This window comes from Siniperca chuatsi, linkage group LG24, assembly GCF_020085105.1.
Source record: "Siniperca chuatsi isolate FFG_IHB_CAS linkage group LG24, ASM2008510v1, whole genome shotgun sequence".
NCBI lineage: Eukaryota > Metazoa > Chordata > Actinopteri > Centrarchiformes > Sinipercidae > Siniperca > Siniperca chuatsi.
In genome coordinates this window covers 7368518-7387402 of record NC_058065.1, presented here as the reverse complement: position 1 = coordinate 7387402, position 18885 = coordinate 7368518, and the positions used below count along the sequence as shown (strand labels likewise).

Here is an 18885-nt window from a genome sequence, read left to right as displayed (position 1 = left end):
AGGTGTACGTTTAGATTTTTTTTACAGAATGAACGGAGTGAAATGGTTTAACACACCTCCGGCAAAAGCGCATGTTTTCGTATGTCTGTGGTCCTCGTTCGCGCAAAATGGTAGGTGACATCGTCATGTGAGCATCGTTGGGTTCGATTCCTGACCAGTGCAGTGTATTCAGTTATCTGCAGTCAGGTACACAACTGTGTTCTCACAACTGTGTTCTCATCCTGGGAGCCCATGGATTGACAGTTGGCATAAACACAACATAATTACTGTACTGTCTTAGACACACTAATGCACCAGTGATATATCTTATATCTGCATTTTCTGCAGGCATAAGATGCATATTTCTGCAAAGCTTGATCAAAGACAGCTGGAAGGCACACCTGGCTGCTTCAAGCCCACCAAACCAAATTCTACAGCGCCGCCCCCGTCACCCTCTGAGCTCTGAGGAAATGTGCAAGGCAGGGACTATCCGGGAGGCCCGGGTTCGATTCCCGGCCAATGCAGCTTACTTTTCTAAGACGCTTTTTTATGTGAAGGACACCCAGTCCTTTCTGTTCATGTTAAATGAAAGAACGTCTGGATTTTACACATCAAGTTTGAACGCGTTTTGGGCCTCGTTGGCGCAGTAGGCAGCGCGTCAGTCTCATAATCTGAAGGTCGTGAGTTCGAGCCTCACACGGGGCATTTGTATTGTTATATGTGTGCCTGCAATTATCTGTAGTCAGGTACACAACTGTGTTGGCAGGGTGTTTTCACCCTGGTAGCCTGCGGACTCACGGTTGGGTTTTTTGAGCTGTGGGCACTATGTAGATGGAGCAATGGAAAAGCGAATCACAGTTCTTGCGGTCATCATGTGGTATCACAGTAGCCTCTCATACATTTAAATGAGGCTAGTCCTGTGATGCAGCAGGTGTGCCAAACAAGAGAGCTTTGGCAAAAAATCTCAGGGTCATACAGTAAAAAAAGTTGAACCTGACTGTTGCCGGACCACAGCACGACATCATCCAGCAATGCATTGTGGTAGCCAATCAAATATGTGCAAGGACACATTTCAGGTAGATTACTAGGGATGTAGTTTGTAGAAACCTACAACATCGGTTTTGATTTACAGTCCAGCATCTGATTTCTCTCGTTGATAGTACCACCGCCACACTAGACAGATGTATCGCATACGATCAGGCCGTATCACGCTTTAACTATATTCCCCACAGTAACTGGGTTTACATTATTTTATCTGCTTTGTGATACAAGCGCGGTGTAAAGTTTCTTCCGGCGTATCATTACTAAATATGAGACTTATCAGTGCAGTCACTGTATTTACATTGTTTTATTGGGCTTGCAGTGGAAATGGCTTTGTCAGACACACGAAGGAGGATTGTGCACTTTGAAGACCCAATAGTGGGAAAGGGAGGGGAAATGGTCAAACACTTCAGCAGAATAAGTGCATGTGTCATAGGAAGGAAGGTGTACGTTTAGATTTTTTTACAGAATGAACGGAGTGAAATGGTTTAACACACCTCCGGCAAAGCGCATGTTTTCGTATGTCTGTGGTCCTCGTTCGCAAAATGGTAGGTGACATCGTCATGTGAGCATCGTTGGGTTCGATTCCTGACCAGTGCAGTGTATTCAGTTATCTGCAGTCAGGTACACAACTGTGTTCTCACAACTGTGTTCTCATCCTGGGAGCCCATGGATTGACAGTTGGCATAAACACAACATAATTACTGTACTGTCTTAGACACACTAATGCACCAGTGATATATCTTATATCTGCATTTTCTGCAGGCATAAGATGCATATTTCTGCAAAGCTTGATCAAAGACAGCTGGAAGGCACACCTGGCTGCTTCAAGCCCACCAAACCAAATTCTACAGCGCCGCCCCCGTCACCCTCTTAGCTCTGAGGAAATGTGCAAGGCAGGGACTATCCGGGAGGCCCGGGTTCGATTCCCGCCAATGCAGCTTACTTTTCTAAGACGCTTTTTTATGTGAAGGACACCCAGTCCTTTCTGTTCATGTTAAATGAAAGAACGTCTGGATTTTACACATCAAGTTTGAATGCGTTTTGGGCCTCGTTGGCGCAGTAGGCAGCGCGTCAGTCTCATATATCTGAAGGTCGTGAGTTCGAGCCTCACACGGGGCATTTGTATTGTTATATGTGTGCCTGCAATTATCTGTAGTCAGGTACACAACTGTGTTGGCAGGGTGTTTTCACCCTGGTAGCCTGCCGACTCACGGTTGGGTTTTTTGAGCTGTGGGCACTATGTAGATGGAGCAATGGAAAAGCGAATCACAGTTCTTGCGGTCATCATGTGGTATCACAGTAGCCTCTCATACATTTAAATGAGGCTAGTCCTGTGATGCAGCAGGTGTGCCAAACAAGAGAGCTTTGGCAAAAATCTCAGGGTCATACAGTAAAAAAAGTTGAACCTGACTGTTGCCGGACCACAGCACGACATCATCCAGCAATGCATTGTGGTAGCCAATCAAATATGTGCAAGGACACATTTCAGGTAGATTACTAGGGATGTAGTTTGTAGAAACCTACAACATCGGTTTTGATTTACAGTCCAGCATCTGATTTCTCTCGTTGATAGTACCACCGCCACACTAGACAGATGTATCGTACACGATCAGGCCATGCAAAATGGTTAGGTGACATAGTCATGTGAGCATCGTAGGGTTTGATTCCTGGGCAGTGCAGTGTATTCAGTTATCTGCAGTCAGGTACACAACTGTGTTGGAAGGGTGTTCGCGCGTGTGTCTGTCTGTCTGTGTGTGTGTGAACAACCACGGTTTCATATGTTGGTGGGTGTCGTCCACGACCTTCAGATTATGAGACTGACGCGCTGCCTACTGCGCCAACGAGGCCCAAAACGCATTCAAACTTGATGTGTAAAATCCAGACGTTCTTTCATTTAACATGAACAGAAAGGACTGGGTGTCCTTCACATAAAAAAAGCGTCTTAGAAAAGTAAGCTGCATTGGCCGGGAATCGAACCCGGGCCTCCCGGATAGTCCCTGCCTTGCACATTTCCTCAGAGCTAAGAGGGTGACGGGGCGCGCTGTAGAATTTGGTTTGGTGGGCTTGAAGCAGCCAGGTGTGCCTTCCAGCTGTCTTTGATCAAGCTTTGCAGAAATATGCATCTTATGCCTGCAGAAAATGCAGATATAAGATATATCACTGGTGCATTAGTGTGTCTAAGACAGTACAGTAATTATGTTGTGTTTATGCCAACTGTCAATCCATGGGCTCCCAGGATGAGAACACAGTTGTGAGAACACAGTTGTGTACCTGACTGCAGATAACTGAATACACTGCACTGGTCAGAAATCGAACCCAACGATGCTCACATGACGATGTCACCTACCATTTTGCGAACGAGGACCACAGACATACGAAAACATGCGCTTTTGCCGAGGTGTGTTAAACCATTTCACTCCGTTCATTCTGTAAAAAAAAATCTAAACGTACACCTTCCTTCCTATGACACATGCACTTATTCTGCTGAAGTGTTTGACCATTTCCCCTCCCTTCCCACTATTGGGTCTTCAAAGTGCACAATCCTCCTTCGTGTGTCTGACAAAGCCATTTCCACTGCAAGCCCAATAAAACAATGTAAATACAGTGACTGCACTGATAAGTCTCATATTTAGTAATGATACGCGGAAGAAACTTTACACCGCTGCTTGTATCACAAAGCAGATAAAATAATGTAAACCCAGTTACTGTGGGGAATATAGTTAAAGCGTGATACGGCCTGATCGTGTATGCGATACATCTGTCTAGTGTGGCGGTGGTACTATCAACGAGAGAAATCAGATGCTGGACTGTAAATCAAAACCGATGTTGTAGGTTTCTACAAACTACATCCCTAGTAATCTACCTGAAATGTGTCCTTGCACATATTTGATTGGCTACCACAATGCATTGCTGGATGATGTCGTGCTGTGGTCCGCAAACAGTCAGGTTCAACTTTTTACTGTATGACCCTGAGATTTTTGCCAAAGCTCTCTTGTTTGGCACACCTGCTGCATCACAGGACTAGCCTCATTTAAATGTATGAGAGGCTACTGTGATACCACATGATGACCGCAAGAACTGTGATTCGCTTTTCCATTGCTCCATCTACATAGTGCCCACAGCTCAAAAAACCCAACCGTGAGTCGGCAGGCTACCAGGGTGAAAACACCCTGCCAACACAGTTGTGTACCTGACTACAGATAATTGCAGGCACACATATAACAATACAAATGCCCCGTGTGAGGCTCGAACTCACGACCTTCAGATTATGAGACTGACGCGCTGCCTACTGCGCCAACGAGGCCCAAAACGCGTCCAAACTTGATGTGTAAAATCCAGACGTTCTTTCATTTAACATGAACAGAAAGGACTGGGTGTCCTTCACATAAAAATGCGTCTTATGTCTGCAAAACAAATGCAGATTTAAGATGTATTACTGGTGCATTACTGTGTTTAAGACAGTATGGTCATTAGATTGTGTTTATGTAGGCGTTGCACTAACTACAAAAAAACAAAAAAACAAAACAGATTACAATACTCCGGAAAAGTATGTTGCATTGGCCGGGAATCGAACCCGGGCCTCCCGCGTGGCAGGCGAGAATTCTACCACTGAACCACCAATGCTCACATGACCAGTTTTCCTACCACGTCATCGACAACACCCACCAACATATGAAACCGTGGTTGTTCACACAGACACACGCGCGCGCGCTCTTTGGGGTTTTAACCATTTCTCCCGTTCCTTCTCTAAAAAAATCAAAACGTACATCGTAGTTTTCATGGCAGGACTCCTGTTAACCTCTTGCGCCTACCACTTAATCCAGCTTAAAGCACATGCACTTATTCTGCTGTTAATAGTTACCTTAACACAGCTATATTTACGAGAGTGGGAGAAATCTCACGCTACTGTGGATGTCCAGCGTGATGATGGAGACACTGGGAAACGAGTTTATTTGCTGCGTCGCATGCAGTTTTAAATGAGGAAATGCGCAACTTTCTTTAAGGGCACAACGCCAGTTTATAACAGGGCATGTCGCGTGTGTAGTTCATTCTTTTAATGGGGCATTACGGCCACACTACAGGGGGATCCACGGCACTGGCTGTTTGGACGTGGTATAGTTCCTGCCTTGCACATTTCCTCAGAGCTCAGAGGGTGACGGGGGCGGCGCTGTAGAATTTTGTTTGGTGGACTTGAAGCACTGAACCACCAATGCTCACATGACCAGTTTTCCTACCACGCCATGGACGACACCCACCAACATATGAAACCGTGGTTGTTCACACACACACACACAGACAGACAGACACCAGTAATACATCTTAAATCTGCATTTGTTTTGCAGACATAAGACGCATTTTTATGTGAAGGACACCCAGTCCTTTCTGTTCATGTTAAATGAAAGAACGTCTGGATTTTACACATCAAGTTTGGACGCGTTTTGGGCCTCGTTGGCGCAGTAGGCAGCGCGTCAGTCTCATAATCTGAAGGTCGTGAGTTCGAGCCTCACACGGGGCATTTGTATTGTTATATGTGTGCCTGCAATTATCTGTAGTCAGGTACACAACTGTGTTGGCAGGGTGTTTTCACCCTGGTAGCCTGCGGACTCACGGTTGGGTTTTTTGAGCTGTGGGCACTATGTAGATGGAGCAATGGAAAAGCGAATCACAGTTCTTGCGGTCATCATGTGGTATCACAGTAGCCTCTCATACATTTAAATGAGGCTAGTCCTGTGATGCAGCAGGTGTGCCAAACAAGAGAGCTTTGGCAAAAAATCTCAGGGTCATACAGTAAAAAAGTTGAACCTGACTGTTGCCGGACCACAGCACGACATCATCCAGCAATGCATTGTGGTAGCCAATCAAATATGTGCAAGGACACATTTCAGGTAGATTACTAGGGATGTAGTTTGTAGAAACCTACAACATCGGTTTTGATTTACAGTCCAGCATCTGATTTCTCTCGTTGATAGTACCACCGCCACACTAGACAGATGTATCGTACACGATCAGGCCGTATCACGCTTTAACTATATTCCCCACAGTAACTGGGTTTACATTATTTTATCTGCTTTGTGATACAAGCGCGGTGTAAAGTTTCTTCCGCGTATCATTACTAAATATGAGACTTATCAGTGCAGTCACTGTATTTACATTGTTTTATTGGGCTTGCAGTGGAAATGGCTTTGTCAGACACACGAAGGAGGATTGTGCACTTTGAAGACCCAATAGTGGGAAAGGGAGGGGAAATGGTCAAACACTTCAGCAGAATAAGTGCATGTGTCATAGGAAGGAAGGTGTACGTTTAGATTTTTTTTACAGAATGAACGGAGTGAAATGGTTTAACACACCTCCGGCAAAAGCGCATGTTTTCGTATGTCTGTGGTCCTCGTCGCAAAATGGTAGGTGACATCGTCATGTGAGCATCGTTGGGTTCGATTCCTGACCAGTGCAGTGTATTCAGTTATCTGCAGTCAGGTACACAACTGTGTTCTCACAACTGTGTTCTCATCCTGGGAGCCCATGGATTGACAGTTGGCATAAACACAACATAATTACTGTACTGTCTTAGACACACTAATGCACCAGTGATATATCTTATATCTGCATTTTCTGCAGGCATAAGATGCATATTTCTGCAAAGCTTGATCAAAGACAGCTGGAAGGCACACCTGGCTGCTTCAAGCCCACCAAACCAAATTCTACAGCGCCGCCCCCGTCACCCTCTGAGCTCTGAGGAAATGTGCAAGGCAGGGACTATCCGGGAGGCCCGGGTTCGATTCCCGGCCAATGCAGCTTACTTTTCTAAGACGCTTTTTATGTGAAGGACACCCAGTCCTTTCTGTTCATGTTAAATGAAAGAACGTCTGGATTTTACACATCAAGTTTGAATGCGTTTTGGGCCTCGTTGGCGCAGTAGGCAGCGCGTCAGTCTCATAATCTGAAGGTCGTGAGTTCGAGCCTCACACGGGCATTTGTATTGTTATATGTGTGCCTGCAATTATCTGTAGTCAGGTACACAACTGTGTTGGCAGGGTGTTTTCACCCTGGTAGCCTGCCGACTCACGGTTGGGTTTTTTTGAGCTGTGGGCACTATGTAGATGGAGCAATGGAAAAGCGAATCACAGTTCTTGCGGTCATCATGTGGTATCACAGTAGCCTCTCATACATTTAAATGAGGCTAGTCCTGTGATGCAGCAGGTGTGCCAAACAAGAGAGCTTTGGCAAAAATCTCAGGGTCATACAGTAAAAAAGTTGAACCTGACTGTTGCCGACCACAGCACGACATCATCCAGCAATGCATTGTGGTAGCCAATCAAATATGTGCAAGGACACATTTCAGGTAGATTACTAGGGATGTAGTTTGTAGAAACCTACAACATCGGTTTTGATTTACAGTCCAGCATCTGATTTCTCTCGTTGATAGTACCACCGCCACACTAGACAGATGTATCGTATACGACGATCAGGCCATGCAAAATGGTTAGGTGACATAGTCATGTGAGCATCGTGAGGGTTTGATTCCTGGGCAGTGCAGTGTATTCAGTTATCTGCAGTCAGGTACACAACTGTGTTGGAAGGGTGTTCGCGCGTGTGTCTGTCTGTCTGTGTGTGTGTGTGAACAACCACGGTTTCATATGTTGGTGGGTGTCGTCCATGACGTGGTAGGAAAACTGGTCATGTGAGCATTGGTGGTTCAGTGCTTCAAGTCCACCAAACAAAATTCTACAGCGCCGCCCCCGTCACCCTCTGAGCTCTGAGGAAATGTGCAAGGCAGGAACTATACCACGTCCAAACAGCCAGTGCCGTGGATCCCCCTGTAGTGTGGCCGTAATGCCCCATTAAAAGAATGAACTACACACGCGACATGCCCTGTTATAAACTGGCCACAGTGCCCTTAAAGAAAGTTGCGCATTTCCTCATTTAAAACTGCATGCGACGCAGCAAATAAACTTGTTTCCCAGTGTCTCCATCATCACGCTGGACATCCACAGTAGCGTGAGATTTCTCCCACTCTCGTAAATATAGCTGTGTTAAGGTAACTATTAACAGCAGAATAAGTGCATGTGCTTTAAGCTGGATTCGTGGTAGACGCAAGAGGTTAACAGGAGTCCTGCCATGAAAACTACGATGTACGTTTTGATTTTTTTAGAGAAGGAACGGGGAGAAATGGTTAAAACCCCAAAAGAGCGCACGCGCGCGTGTGTCTGTGTGAACAACCACGGTTTCATATGTTGGTGGGTGTTGTCGATGACGTGGTAGGAAAACTGGTCATGTGAGCATTGGTGGTTCAGTGGTAGAATTCTCGCCTGCCACGCGGGAGGCCCGGGTTCGATTCCCGGCCAATGCAACATACTTTTCCGGAGTATTGTAATCTGTTTTGTTTTTTTTGTTTTTTTTTTGTAGTTAGTGCAACGCCTACATAAACACAATCTAATGACCATACTGTCTTAAACACAGTAATGCACCAGTAATACATCTTAAATCTGCATTTGTTTTGCAGACATAAGACGCATTTTTATGTGAAGGACACCCAGTCCTTTCTGTTCATGTTAAATGAAAGAACGTCTGGATTTTACACATCAAGTTTGGACGCGTTTTGGGCCTCGTTGGCGCAGTAGGCAGCGCGTCAGTCTCATAATCTGAAGGTCGTGAGTTCGAGCCTCACACGGGGCATTTGTATTGTTATATGTGTGCCTGCAATTATCTGTAGTCAGGTACACAACTGTGTTGGCAGGGTGTTTTCACCCTGGTAGCCTGCGGACTCACGGTTGGGTTTTTTTGAGCTGTGGGCACTATGTAGATGGAGCAATGGAAAAGCGAATCACAGTTCTTGCGGTCATCATGTGGTATCACAGTAGCCTCTCATACATTTAAATGAGGCTAGTCCTGTGATGCAGCAGGTGTGCCAAACAAGAGAGCTTTGGCAAAAAATCTCAGGGTCATACAGTAAAAAAGTTGAACCTGACAGTTGCCGGACCACAGCACGACATCATCCAGCAATGCATTGTGGTAGCCAATCAAATATGTGCAAGGACACATTTCAGGTAGATTACTAGGGATGTAGTTTGTAGAAACCTACAACATCGGTTTTGATTTACAGTCCAGCATCTGATTTCTCTCGTTGATAGTACCACCGCCACACTAGACAGATGTATCGTACCACGATCAGGCCGTATCACGCTTTAACTATATTCCCCACAGTAACTGGGTTTACATTATTTTATCTGCTTTGTGATACAAGCGCGGTGTAAAGTTTCTTCCACGTATCATTACTAAATATGAGACTTATCAGTGCAGTCACTGTATTTACATTGTTTTATTGGGCTTGCAGTGGAAATGGCTTTGTCAGACACACGAAGGAGGATTGTGCACTTTGAAGACCCAATAGTGGGAAAGGGAGGGGAAATGGTCAAACACTTCAGCAGAATAAGTGCATGTGTCATAGGAAGGAAGGTGTACGTTTAGATTTTTTTACAGAATGAACGGAGTGAAATGGTTTAACACACCTCCGCAAAAGCGCATGTTTTCGTATGTCTGTGGTCCTCGTTCGCAAAATGGTAGGTGACATCGTCATGTGAGCATCGTTGGGTTCGATTCCTGACCAGTGCAGTGTATTCAGTTATCTGCAGTCAGGTACACAACTGTGTTCTCACAACTGTGTTCTCATCCTGGGAGCCCATGGATTGACAGTTGGCATAAACACAACATAATTACTGTACTGTCTTAGACACACTAATGCACCAGTGATATATCTTATATCTGCATTTTCTGCAGGCATAAGATGCATATTTCTGCAAAGCTTGATCAAAGACAGCTGGAAGGCACACCTGGCTGCTTCAAGCCCACCAAACCAAATTCTACAGCGCCGCCCCCGTCACCCTCTGAGCTCTGAGGAAATGTGCAAGGCAGGGACTATCCGGGAGGCCCGGGTTCGATTCCCGGCCAATGCAGCTTACTTTTCTAAGACGCTTTTTTATGTGAAGGACACCCAGTCCTTTCTGTTCATGTTAAATGAAAGAACGTCTGGATTTTACACATCAAGTTTGAATGCGTTTTGGGCCTCGTTGGCGCAGTAGGCAGCGCGCGTCAGTCTCATAATCTGAAGGTCGTGAGTTCGAGCCTCACACGGGGCATTTGTATTGTTATATGTGTGCCTGCAATTATCTGTAGTCAGGTACACAACTGTGTTGGCAGGGTGTTTTCACCCTGGTAGCCTGCCGACTCACGGTTGGGTTTTTTGAGCTGTGGGCACTATGTAGATGGAGCAATGGAAAAGCGAATCACAGTTCTTGCGGTCATCATGTGGTATCACAGTAGCCTCTCATACATTTAAATGAGGCTAGTCCTGTGATGCAGCAGGTGTGCCAAACAAGAGAGCTTTGGCAAAAAATTCTCAGGGTCATACAGTAAAAAAAGTTGAACCTGACTGTTGCCGGACCACAGCACGACATCATCCAGCAATGCATTGTGGTAGCCAATCAAATATGTGCAAGGACACATTTCAGGTAGATTACTAGGGATGTAGTTTGTAGAAACCTACAACATCGGTTTTGATTTACAGTCCAGCATCTGATTTCTCTCGTTGATAGTACCACCGCCACACTAGACAGATGTATCGCATTACGATCAGGCCATGCAAAATGGTTAGGTGACATAGTCATGTGAGCATCGTGCAGGGTTTGATTCCTGGGCAGTGCAGTGTATTCAGTTATCTGCAGTCAGGTACACAACTGTGTTGGAAGGGTGTTCGCGCGTGTGTCTGTCTGTCTGTGTGTGTGTGTGAACAACCACGGTTTCATATGTTGGTGGGTGTCGTCCATGACGTGGTAGGAAAACTGGTCATGTGAGCATTGGTGGTTCAGTGCTTCAAGTCCACCAAACAAAATTCTACAGCGCCGCCCCCGTCACCCTCTGAGCTCTGAGGAAATGTGCAAGGCAGGAACTATACCACGTCCAAACAGCCAGTGCCGTGGATCCCCCTGTAGTGTGGCCGTAATGCCCCATTAAAAGAATGAACTACACACGCGACATGCCCTGTTATAAACTGGCCGTTGTGCCCTTAAAGAAAGTTGCGCATTTCCTCATTTAAAACTGCATGCGACGCAGCAAATAAACTTGTTTCCCAGTGTCTCCATCATCACGCTGGACATCCACAGTAGCGTGAGATTTCTCCCACTCTCGTAAATATAGCTGTGTTAAGGTAACTATTAACAGCAGAATAAGTGCATGTGCTTTAAGCTGGATTCGTGGTAGACGCAAGAGGTTAACAGGAGTCCTGCCATGAAAACTACGATGTACGTTTTGATTTTTTTAGAGAAGGAACGGGGAGAAATGGTTAAAACCCCAAAAGAGCGCACGCGCGCGTGTGTCTGTGTGAACAACCACGGTTTCATATGTTGGTGGGTGTTGTCGATGACGTGGTAGGAAAACTGGTCATGTGAGCATTGGTGGTTCAGTGGTAGAATTCTCGCCTGCCACGCGGGAGGCCCGGGTTCGATTCCCGGCCAATGCAACATACTTTTCCGGAGTATTGTAATCTGTTTTGTTTTTTTGTTTTTTTTTGTAGTTAGTGCAACGCCTACATAAACACAATCTAATGACCATACTGTCTTAAACACAGTAATGCACCAGTAATACATCTTAAATCTGCATTTGTTTTGCAGACATAAGACGCATTTTTATGTGAAGGACACCCAGTCCTTTCTGTTCATGTTAAATGAAAGAACGTCTGGATTTTACACATCAAGTTTGGACGCGCTTTTGGGCCTCGTTGGCGCAGTAGGCAGCGCGTCAGTCTCATAATCTGAAGGTCGTGAGTTCGAGCCTCACACGGGGCATTTGTATTGTTATATGTGTGCCTGCAATTATCTGTAGTCAGGTACACAACTGTGTTGGCAGGGTGTTTTCACCCTGGTAGCCTGCCGACTCACGGTTGGGTTTTTTGAGCTGTGGGCACTATGTAGATGGAGCAATGGAAAAGCGAATCACAGTTCTTGCGGTCATCATGTGGTATCACAGTAGCCTCTCATACATTTAAATGAGGCTAGTCCTGTGATGCAGCAGGTGTGCCAAACAAGAGAGCTTTGGCAAAAATCTCAGGGTCATACAGTAAAAAGTTGAACCTGACTGTTGCCGGACCACAGCACGACATCATCCAGCAATGCATTGTGGTAGCCAATCAAATATGTGCAAGGACACATTTCAGGTAGATTACTAGGGATGTAGTTTGTAGAAACCTACAACATCGGTTTTGATTTACAGTCCAGCATCTGATTTCTCTCGTTGATAGTACCACCGCCACACTAGACAGATGTATCGTACGATCAGGCCGTATCACGCTTTAACTATATTCCCCACAGTAACTGGGTTTACATTATTTTATCTGCTTTGTGATACAAGCGCGGTGTAAAGTTTCTTCCGCGTATCATTACTAAATATGAGACTTATCAGTGCAGTCACTGTATTTACATTGTTTTATTGGGCTTGCAGTGGAAATGGCTTTGTCAGACACACGAAGGAGGATTGTGCACTTTGAAGACCCAATAGTGGGAAAGGGAGGGGAAATGGTCAAACACTTCAGCAGAATAAGTGCATGTGTCATAGGAAGGAAGGTGTACGTTTAGATTTTTTTTACAGAATGAACGGAGTGAAATGGTTTAACACACCTCCGGCAAAAGCGCATGTTTTCGTATGTCTGTGGTCCTCGTTCGCAAAATGGTAGGTGACATCGTCATGTGAGCATCGTTGGGTTCGATTCCTGACCAGTGCAGTGTATTCAGTTATCTGCAGTCAGGTACACAACTGTGTTCTCACAACTGTGTTCTCATCCTGGGAGCCCATGGATTGACAGTTGGCATAAACACAACATAATTACTGTACTGTCTTAGACACACTAATGCAGCAGTGATATACAGCACCGCGTCAGTCTCATAATCTGAAGGTCGTGAGTTCGAGCCTCACACGGGGCATTTGTATTGTTATATGTGTGCCTGCAATTATCTGTAGTCAGGTACACAACTGTGTTGGCAGGGTGTTCTCATTCTGGTAGCCTGTGTACTTGTCATTACTGTGTCTAAGACATTATGGTCATTATATTGTGTTTGTGGGTTTTAGTACACAAACATTGCACTAACTACAAACAAAACTATAGCAATACTCCAGAAAATAGAGGGAAGATTTGGTTTGAAAGTGGTGTCAAAGAAGCCATTTTCTGTGAAAAAAGAAAACCCCTCTTTGAACAGAAATGGCACTCTGAGATTCAATCTGCCCAACGTTTACCACATTGTATTAGCACCTTGGTCACACCAATCATATGCTAATCAGGTACTTAACAGTGATGAGGTAGATGCAGAAAGAAAACAATAGGCCTGATTACTGATTACTGGGCCATCATGGAAACAATCAGGTCACTTTTTGGTGAAACTAGGCAGAGTAATCAACAGATACTCAGGTAGACTCCTTCCTGAGGGCAATGCTTATGTAACATAGAATAGCTTAAAGTTCTGAGTTGCCGGTCCCACCGGACTACACCGCTTAACACTCTAGAAAAGTATGTTGCATTGGCCGGGAATCGAACCCGGGCCTCCCGCGTGGCAGGCGAGAATTCTACCACTGAACCACCAATGCTCACATGACCAGTTTTCCTACTGCGTCATGGACGAGACCCACAAACATATGAAAACATGATTGTTCTCACACACACACACACACACACACACACACACACACACACACACACACACACACACACACACACACACACACACACACACACAAGCGCTTATGCCGGTGGGGTGTTTAACCATTTCTCAGCCTGCCCACGCCACTCACTCACCAGTCCATCCGGTCTGGCCTGGCATTGTCATCCACCATTGCCACTTTGCCCTCTGTTCCTGCCAGCCAATTTATCCTCGCCTCGCCTCTCCACCTCCACTTCCCTCTACTACTACAATAAATCTTCATTAACTCACCTTACTCCTGTGTCAGTGGTCTGCGCTTGGATACACCCTCGTAGCACTGTAACGGTTTCTGGAACAAAGAAAAGCAATTTTAAGGTAATTGTTTTTTTACTCATATTTTTTCAGTCACTTAGAATGATATTTAAAATGTTGGTCCTAGAAATTGGTATTAACTTACTAATTTTTTCTTTCTGCCTCTGTGAGCTAAGTGCACTATATAGACGGAGCGATGGGAAAGGGGACAGAGGTCACATAATGAAACATACAAGCCCAGAAGTGTATGAGCTTGAAAAACCATCCATTTTTTGCTGCATTCTGGGCCTCGTTGGCGCAGTAGGCAGCGCGTCAGTCTCATAATCTGAAGGTCGTGAGTTCGAGCCTCACACGGGGCACTTGTTTTGTTACATGTTTGGTTTCGCCTGGAATCACATACAGTCAGATACACAGGTCTTTAGGGTGTCGCAGCTGAGATGTTATGGGGTTGAGTGGTTTGTGTTAAGTGCAGAGTTCTTGTAAGGGAGTTCCACTGGAATGTGTGTCCTTTTTAATTTTTCTGTGTGAGTGGGTTTCCTTTACACAGCAGACTTTATGCTCACATCTAGCATATGTATGTGTGTATGTAATGTTTTTTCATGGGCAGATGGCGATTTGTATGTCACGCAGACCCTTGCGGATGTTCACTTCCATGGACAGAAGCTCTAGAAAATGCTGGAATTTTTGTGACACTCAACTCACAAACCACCAGAGGGAAGAAGAGATAAATCTCTAGATGGACCGATGTTAAAGGAAGGGTAATGTTGAAACACCCTAGCAGCAGAAGGGCATGTCCATATAGAACTATCCATTTTGTGTATGTTCTGTACCTCGTTGGTGCAGAAGGTAACGCATCAGTCTGATAATTTGATGGTCGTGAGGTTGAGCCTCACACGGAATATGTGTTTTGTTCAATGCACCCAATTTTGCCAAGGAATAAGATATACAAGCAGTAAACGTAGTGTCTTAGTTACAGTCATGATTACAGCTAAATACACACCATCAGTGTCACACCATTACCCTCATTAAGAGATGCCTTGCAGTAACAACCAGGAGACACACGTCAGAGGATGCTGGTGTTGGTGAGACATTTTTCCAAGTCAGACACCACACCAGAAGCACGAACATAGTGCCCTTGGCTCGGAGAGGCAAGGGCACTATGTTGTTGACGGAAGAATGGCCAAGTAGTGATACATGCCAGCGCAGGAGTGTTTGCACGTGAAAAAACATACATTTTGGCTGTGTTGTGGGGATGGTTGGCGCAGTAGGCAGCACATCTGTCTCATAAACTAAAGGGCGTTAGTTTGATCTTTACACACGTTTTGTACTGGCAGGGTGTTTCCATCCTGGAAGCCCCAGGACACAGTCAGTTTTGCATTGGTTGCATTTCCTTGCTAACTGACCCTTATCATGATCCAGTTTGTCTCAAAAAACTTAAAATGTACAAGTTCTAGTTGCTTTTCTCTGAAACTCTCAGAGAGCTTTTTTGAGACCTACCAGTTTGTCTGAGCTAAGGGAGCCACATATACAGAAGCATAGGAACATGAAGGACGATCCATTTTATTTAAATTGTTGGCCTTGTTGGTGCAGTAGGCAGTGCGTCACAAGGGGCATGTGTTTAAATAGATGTACAGTTTTGCCTGAAATGATCTGCAATACAAAACAATCAGTGTTTGCAACTTCCTAAGCATACAGATGTAGAGAGAAATCAACTTTGCTGAAGGAGTAGTTTGAGAAGTTTTAATGGACATTTTGATAATTAATTTCAATATGAAAACTTGTGGCCAATGTAATCCATTGTAAGCAACATAAAATCAAGCCTAACACAGCTGCCAGTTTTGGGGGAAAAAGGAAACAACAAACTCTTCAGAGCCATCTTTTAAGCCTACAGGTGCTGAGACTCAAAATACATGTCAGGTGGAGTATAACTTTAAGAATTGGGAAGTGTTTCTTCTCTTTGACAAATCACATCTTTAATGTGGGTCTGAAATATCATATCTCTGTTTCCATAATAAGGCTTCTGCTGATGTTCAAGTTTTAGACGTTGCTAAGAGAAAATGTAAATAATGTCACAATTGAGATATGAACAAGACGATCAGGTGTGTCTACATTAATAAATTTCATCCCAGGAAAAAATGTCTGCACTATTTTCTGTGAAGGGCAAACATTTAAAGATTTTTCTCCTTTGTTACAGCCATCCACATACACAAAGACAATAAACTGGTGTTAGATTACCCTAAAGTTCCCTAAAGTCTCTAACACTGTGGCCTGAAGACGGGAACATCCTGGATGGGTGTACAACTGCGTGGCCCTAGGATATGGAAACGAAGTGTAGGCAGAGAGGTTTTCAGTGGCCACAGAGAACAGAAAGCCCAAGTGACATCTGGAAAAGAATGCAACACGATATCTGAAATACATTATACAAATTCTAATATTAACAAAGATTATTTTGAATGTTATTTCCAGATGTAAAGGCGTCATTTTGAAATCATCTTATACAGTTTACATTATTGAGAGAGAAAAATGAAAATTTAATTTTCAATACAACTGACCAGTAAATAGAAAAATATGTCTTCTCTATCACTTAAAAGGACTATAATCGATATTTAGATCATAACAATGTAGCAAATGACAATGTGAAAACAATGTGACAATGTCAAAGGTGTCACTCATAGTGATGAACCTACAGAGAATTATCACCTGACTCTGCAGCTTTATGGAGCTTTATAGTGAGTTTCAGCTCACTGTTTATGTGTCCGGCCCACAACTTTACTGTTTTGGTTCATTCTCACCGCTCTCATAGCGTTGTTTTCGGCCACAGCAGGCAGCTGTTTTCAGCAAAGAAGCTGTAAAAACCTACTGTGCACTACCTGCTCAGCACCAAACAGCAGACAGACACAGTTAGAGACGAGCTGGTGAACATAGTGGAGCATTTAGCAGCTAAAGAGCCTAATATTTAAGAATTTAAAAAGGAGCTAAAAAGAGATTAAATATTGGACTTTCATCCATTCATCAGGTGGCCAGAAACATGACTCCAAATAAATGATAATGTTGCTCCATAACTTCTGGACGTGTAAATAAGCAACTGCTTGCTAACAAGTTCACCATATCAACTTAAAAGGTGATGATTATGTCAGTGTTGTGTTCACAACTTGTTTCCACTGCTCCTAAGTGTTCAGAAGAATCAGTTATTGCAGGTTTAAAGGCTAGGTTCACATTTTTTCAATTCTTTCTTAATACAACAGTCAGGTGGTCATATGAACTTTAAACATTACCTTTAAGAGATTAAGAGTGTAAAAATGAATTCCTAACTAGATCTGTTTTATTTTTTTTCAGCATGGACAGTTTCTGGCTCCAGACATTTGCCATGAAATGTCGCCAAACTACTTCTACGAACCTGACAGGCTGCACCAGGCATCACACAGGACACAGGAAATTACACTGGACCTGAGGGGTTGTTTTTATTGTATTTCATTTTGTAACGAATAGATTCTTTCAATTTCATGTGGATTTCATGCTTATTACTGAATGTTTTTTTCTAATCTACAGTATATATTTTTCCCTAAATCTTCAGCATGTTTAACTTCTCAAACAGCACTCAAGAAGTAATCAGCATTTGAGAAACATCCTGAAACCCTGAAAAAGAACATTTATATTTTTGCTGTTAATATTAAATAGGTTATTTTTTACATCTAGAATTAAATCACCATTGAACAAGAGAAAAATGTCTTGTGATTATGAGCTTTTTATACATTTTAATTTATTTTAAATGTACTGTAAGTAGAGGTTGACGTAACTCTTCTGTGTCGATCCCGGGAAAACACTGTCTAAACTCCTTATCAGTAGAAGCTTAGGCTGTCCAGGAACAATTTTGACATTCAGGTTGAACGTTTACAGAAAGCATGGCTTGCATTGTTTACTTTCTGCAGTTTCAACATTACGCAACCTTTGGAATCAGACTTCAGAGTGGAACTTTCCCATAGCCCGCCCTCCCCTACAGGTGCATGTGATGTGTTTATGAATAGCTGTGATGCTGACATGTTGGAAGTGCTCTGACAGGCGTGTCTCAACTGATTTTCCTTCCCCGTCACTCCAGCAGCATGTCAGTCATACCTGCTGTTCTGCCGTTCTATGTTTAAATATGAGAATCTGTCGCCAGAAGGCAGGCACAAAAACATTCAGGTAGATCAAAATCTGAGTGGTTGTTAATGTGTAAAATCTGTATTGGGGGATTTGTATAGTAATTTGTCTAGAGCCTTTAGCCTCTGGCTGAATTTTAACAACAGGCAGAACAAGCTGGTCCTATATGAGGATATGGTTCAACTTTATCTTTGCGTCAGTACTTGATTTGCATGACATGTTGTCAGCAATGATTGGCTTGTTATCCCCTCCGTCAAAAGATTATTTGGATACAGAAAATAGAGGCTGAAACTTATCTGAGGGAAATCAGTCTTACTTAAGTTTAGAATTCATGTCTATTGGGGCAAATATTAGATAATGGGTTGATGTGTTATATATTAACCAATAATGAGCAAATAAACAAGGAAAGTGCCTACGCTTAGAGTAGCTTCAAAGACATCAATCAATCCTGTTTAGTTTATACAGTTCGCTTATAGCAGTGGGGTCCAAGAAAATAAATACACAACGCAGAATCCAATGCTGCCTTCACTTGCTTAGTAAATATTGTAAAACGGATATTCTGACCTTGGACATTTGGTTCAAGAGTTAAATACTTTGTAAAACGTTCAATTTTCTAATAGGAGAATTGTCATAATAATGTGTTCAGTTGAGGAAAAACGATTAATATCTGAATAAATCAATCTTTAGAGAAACCTGACATACTTGAATACTGGTAATTTTGTACATTCCG

At 43.7% G+C, this 18885-nt stretch overlaps 13 non-coding genes across 13 annotated transcripts; 10 read left to right on the top strand and 3 right to left on the bottom strand.

Moving 5' to 3' along the window:
• Positions 1-611: 611 nt before the first annotated feature.
• On the top strand, positions 612-684 carry trnam-cau. The gene has a single exon. It is a non-coding gene; the product is annotated as a tRNA-Met (tRNA).
• Positions 685-2068: 1384 nt separating this feature from the next.
• trnam-cau lies at positions 2069-2142 on the top strand. The gene has a single exon. It is a non-coding gene; the product is annotated as a tRNA-Met (tRNA).
• A 2112-nt stretch (positions 2143-4254) lies between these two features.
• Positions 4255-4327, bottom strand: trnam-cau. Its single transcript has one exon. It is a non-coding gene; the product is annotated as a tRNA-Met (tRNA).
• Positions 4328-4576: 249 nt separating this feature from the next.
• trnag-gcc lies at positions 4577-4647 on the bottom strand. The gene has a single exon. It is a non-coding gene; the product is annotated as a tRNA-Gly (tRNA).
• Positions 4648-5466: 819 nt separating this feature from the next.
• Positions 5467-5539, top strand: trnam-cau. The gene has a single exon. It is a non-coding gene; the product is annotated as a tRNA-Met (tRNA).
• Positions 5540-6922: 1383 nt separating this feature from the next.
• trnam-cau lies at positions 6923-7000 on the top strand. Its single transcript has one exon. It is a non-coding gene; the product is annotated as a tRNA-Met (tRNA).
• A 1300-nt stretch (positions 7001-8300) lies between these two features.
• Positions 8301-8371, top strand: trnag-gcc. Its single transcript has one exon. It is a non-coding gene; the product is annotated as a tRNA-Gly (tRNA).
• Positions 8372-8624: 253 nt separating this feature from the next.
• Positions 8625-8697, top strand: trnam-cau. The gene has a single exon. It is a non-coding gene; the product is annotated as a tRNA-Met (tRNA).
• A 1385-nt stretch (positions 8698-10082) lies between these two features.
• On the top strand, positions 10083-10157 carry trnam-cau. The gene has a single exon. It is a non-coding gene; the product is annotated as a tRNA-Met (tRNA).
• A 1308-nt stretch (positions 10158-11465) lies between these two features.
• On the top strand, positions 11466-11536 carry trnag-gcc. The gene has a single exon. It is a non-coding gene; the product is annotated as a tRNA-Gly (tRNA).
• Positions 11537-11788: 252 nt separating this feature from the next.
• trnam-cau lies at positions 11789-11861 on the top strand. The gene has a single exon. It is a non-coding gene; the product is annotated as a tRNA-Met (tRNA).
• Positions 11862-13579: 1718 nt separating this feature from the next.
• On the bottom strand, positions 13580-13650 carry trnag-gcc. Its single transcript has one exon. It is a non-coding gene; the product is annotated as a tRNA-Gly (tRNA).
• Positions 13651-14301: 651 nt separating this feature from the next.
• On the top strand, positions 14302-14374 carry trnam-cau. Its single transcript has one exon. It is a non-coding gene; the product is annotated as a tRNA-Met (tRNA).
• Positions 14375-18885: the final 4511 nt, after the last annotated feature.